The sequence below is a fragment of the Mesoplodon bidens genome, assembly GCF_964165515.1.
Source record: "Mesoplodon bidens genome assembly, chromosome: 3".
In the NCBI taxonomy this organism is placed as follows: Eukaryota; Metazoa; Chordata; class Mammalia; order Artiodactyla; family Ziphiidae; genus Mesoplodon; species Mesoplodon bidens.
In genome coordinates, this window is record NC_138178.1 from 79,481,635 (window position 1) to 79,486,054 (window position 4,420).

Consider the following 4,420-nt stretch of genomic DNA (forward strand, 5'->3'; position numbering starts at 1 on the left):
AATGCCCACCAAGCTTCACCTTCAACATTTCTCATCTCTATTCCTTCCTTTTCATCTCTCTATCACTTCCTTCTTTCAGACCATCTTCATTTGACATTAGGATAATTTCTAAAATAATTATCTTTCTTTTAATGACCTTTGCTCTAGATTTTCTTGCCCACAGACAATAAAGATTAATGATCAAAAATACAATGAACACAATATGAATATTTAATAATTAGGTACTCATTTACCTCAAGATAAACATGATCCTTTTTCAAATTATCACCATGTTGTTCCAGCATGAATTACTTTGTGAGAAGCTGATCACTAAGCATCAAGTGTGAATTGATTCTCTCTCTGATACTATTGGGCATAGTAGAGGGATTTTTTGGAAGTCAAAATTTTGTTCTATGGAGGACTTTGTCTTATTCAGAGTCAATGGCTAAGACATGCCCCCATAGCTATGCAGCTGGATTTTAGAATTGGAAAGGACCTTAAAGATTATTTAGGTCAATTGCCTCAATAAGTAAGAAAACTGAAACATAAAAAAGGTAAAGTCATTTGTCAAAAGCAGAGCTAGGGGAGGAGGCAGGGAGGGACGCGAGCGGCGCGCCGCGGAGGGCTGGGCGCTCGGAGGCCGCGGAGCCCCGCGCGGAGCCCAGAGTTTGCGCGCGGCCCCCGGGCGGCGGCGCGCGGGGGCCGTGACAGCCCTGCGCGCCGCCCTCGCCCCGGCCGCGCCGAGGGTCGCGGGCGGCCAGGCGGGGGCGGCCAGGCGGAGGCGGCCGGGAGCGGCGCTGCGGCAGCTTTGGAGTTGGGCACCATGCTGAGCCCGAGGAGGGGGCTGCGGGGGGCGACGGCCCCGTGACCGGCCGCCGCTTCTCACCTGGGTCCTCTCGGTCCAGCCAGGCGGCCACCAGACACCCAGAGCCCCAGAAAAGCCCCGACAGGTGCCGCGGCCCAGTCCACGGGATTTGAAGATGGCAGGAAGGAACCGATGGCTTTAGCGGGAGGCCCAGATTCCTTTCTGCACCATCCATACTACCAGGACCAGGTGGAGAAGACATCTCCTCGCCGTCCTGGAAATCTGGCAGGACCCGGCTTCCCAGCGCCGCCCGACCGGCTGACGAATCACCAAGGCGCCTGCAGCAGGAGGACCAGCAGTTGAGGACGTTGTCTCCGCCGGCCATCCCCAACCCCTTCCCCGAGCTCTGCGGCCCCGGGAGGCCCCCTGCGCTCACGCCGGGCTCCTTACCTCCTGGCCCGGCTGCTGCGAAGCAGGATGTTAAAAGTCTTTAGCGAAGACGGGACGAGCAAAGTGGTGGAGATTCTGGCGGACACGACAGCCAGGGACCTGTTCCAGTTGCTGGTTTACAGAAGTCACTATGTGGACGACAACAGCTGGACTCTGGTGGAGCATCACCCGCACCTGGGATTAGAAAGGTGCTTGGAAGACCATGAGCTTGTGGTCCAGGTAGAGAGCACCATGGCAAGTGAAAGTAAATTTTTATTCAGGAAGAATTACGCAAAATACGAGTTTTTTAAAAATCCCACGAATTTCTTCCCAAAACAGATGGTTACCTGGTGCCAGCAGTCAAACGGCAGTCAGACCCAGATTTTGCAGAATTTTTTAAACTCCAGTAGTTGTCCTGAGATTCAAGGGTTTTTGCACGTGAAGGAGCTGGGAAGGAAGTCGTGGAAGAAGCTGTACGTGTGTTTGCAGCGATCCGGCCTCTATTGCTCCACAAAGAGAGCTTCAAAGGAGCCCAGACACGTGCAGCTGCTGGCTGACCTGGAGGACAGCCGCATCTTCTCCCTGATGGCCAGCAGGAAGCAGTACGGTGCCCCCACGGACTATGGCTTCTGCATAAAGCCAAACAGAGTCAGGAACGAGGCCAAGGATCTGCGGTGGCTCTGTGCCGAGGACGAGCAGAGCCGGACGTGCTGGATGACGGCCTTCAGACTCCTCAAGTATGGAATGCTCCTTTACCAGAACTACAGAATCCCTCAGCAGAGGAAGGCCGTGCTGTCCCCCTTCTCAACTCCAGTGCGCAGTGTCTCTGAGAACTCCCTTGTGGCCATGGATTTTTCTGGGCAAACGGGAAGAGTGATCGAGAATCCGGCTGAGGCTCAGAGTGCAGCTCTGGAAGAAGGCCACGCCTGGAGGAAGCGAAGCACGCGGATCAATATCCTCGAGAGCCAAAGCCCCCTCCACCCTTCCACCCTAAGTACAGAGATTCACAGGACGCAGCACTGGTTTCACGGCAGGATCTCCAGGGAGGAGTCACACCAGATCATTAAGCAGCAGGGGCTCGTGGATGGGCTTTTTCTCCTCCGTGACAGCCAGAGTAATCCAAAGGCATTTGTCCTCACATTGTGTCATCATCAGAAAATTAAAAATTTCCAGATCTTACCTTGTGAGGATGATGGGCAGACCTTCTTCAGCCTTGACGACGGGAACACCAAATTCTCTGACCTGATCCAGCTTGTTGACTTTTACCAGCTGAACAAAGGGGTCCTGCCTTGCAGACTGAAGAGCCACTGCATCTGCGTAGCCTTGTGACCTCAGGTCTACCCTGGCTGCAGGCTGGAGGACACTGACACTGGAGTGAAGAGGTCTGTGCATCGTTCAGAACACACGTCAGTCTGCACCTTGGGGCTCGGAGCAAGATGGGTGCGTTCGGCGTTGACGTCCACGATCGACTGGTTTGTTGGACTTGACGATGATTTGCTGCTGCAGATCCAGCAGGGCTGTGCCCCTCTTGCTGGCCTCATCGGGGAGGTCGGAAGACAGCAGACTTGAGAATAAACTGGAATGATGGTCTTGGCTGGGCCATAGAGGAACACAAGCTGGAGAGAAGTGATTGGAAATGAACTCTCACCCTGGAATAATCTTGACAATTAAAACTGATATGTTTAAAAAAAAAGCAGAGCTAAAATTTAACTCCCCGCCACTTGCCTCCCATTCCTATATTTATTTTCATTGTTTAAATTGTGGTTTAAAAACACGTAACATAAAACTATTTTCTTGTCTGTTTCTCTTTTTTCTATTTTTTGATTCTATTTGTTTATTTTTAATTGAATGAAAGATTCTTTAAGTTCTATAGTGCTTCACAATTTTCAAAAGACTCACACATGATTTCATATAGTCCCATAATAATCCTTCTTTTTTCCCCCTAACCCTATATTGCCCCTTCCCCCTTCCCTCTCCCCACTGGTAACCACTAGTTTGTTCTCTATGTCTGTGAGTCTGCTTTTTTTGTTTTATTCACTAGTTGGTTGTATTTTTTAGATTCCACATATAAGTGATATCATACAGTATTTGTCTTTCTCTACCTGACTTATTTCACTTAGTATAATGACCTCCAAGTCCACCCATGTTGCACAAAATGGCAAAATTTCATTCTTTTTATGGCTGAGTAGTATTCCATTGTATATGTATATACATATATATGTGATATGTACATACAGATATATGTGATACATATATGTGATATGTGATATATATATATGTATATATATCACATCTTCTTTATCCATTCATCAGTTGATGGACACTTAGGTTGCTTCCTTACCTTGGCAATTATAAATAATGCTGCTATAAACATTGTGGTGTATGTATCTTCCCGAATTAGTGGTTTTGTTTCTTTCAGATATATACCCAGGAGTGGAATTCCTGGGTCATATGGTAGCTCTATTTTTAGTTTTTTGAGAAACCTCCATACTGTTTTCCACAGTGACTGTACCAATTTACATTCTCACCAACAGTGTACGAGGGTTCTCTTTTCTCCACATCCTACCAACATTTGTTATTTGTGTGTTTTTTTAAGATAGCCATTCTGACTGGTGTGAGGTAATATCTCATTGTGGTTTTGATTTGCATTTCCCTGATGAGTAGCGATATTGAACATCTTTTCACATGCCTGTTGTCCATCTGCATTTCCTTTTTGGAAAAACGTCCATTCAGTTCTTCTGCCCACTTTTTGTCGGGTTGTTTGGGGTTTTTTTGATGTTGAGTTGTATGAGCCATTTATATATGTTGGATATTAACCCTTTAACCATCAAATCATTTGAAAAGATTTTCTCCCATTCAGTAAGTTGTTTCCTTTTCTGTGCAAAAGCTTTTAAGTTTAATTTGGTCCCATTTGTTTAGTTTTGCTTTTATTTCCTTTACTTTAGGAGATGGATCCAAAGAGATATTGCTGTGATTTATGTCAAAGAGTGTTCTGCCTATGTTTACCTCTAGTTTTATAGTACCTAGTCTTACATTTAGGTATTTAATCCATTTTTAGTTTATTTTTGTATATGCTGTTAAAGAATGTTCTAGTTTCATTATTTTATATGTAATTGTCCAGTTTTCCTGGCGCCACTTATTGAAAAGATTGTCTTTTCTCCATTGTATGTTCTTGCTTCCTTTGTCCTAGATTGACTGAGCATAAAT

The 4,420-nt window shown here is 46.5% G+C and overlaps 1 pseudogene across 1 annotated transcript; it reads left to right on the forward strand.

Moving 5' to 3' along the window:
* Positions 1-768: 768 nt before the first annotated feature.
* On the forward strand, positions 769-2,688 carry LOC308614945 (growth factor receptor-bound protein 10-like; annotated as a pseudogene). The gene has a single exon. The product of its transcript is annotated as a growth factor receptor-bound protein 10-like (transcript).
* The last annotated feature ends 1,732 nt before the right edge of the window (positions 2,689-4,420 follow it).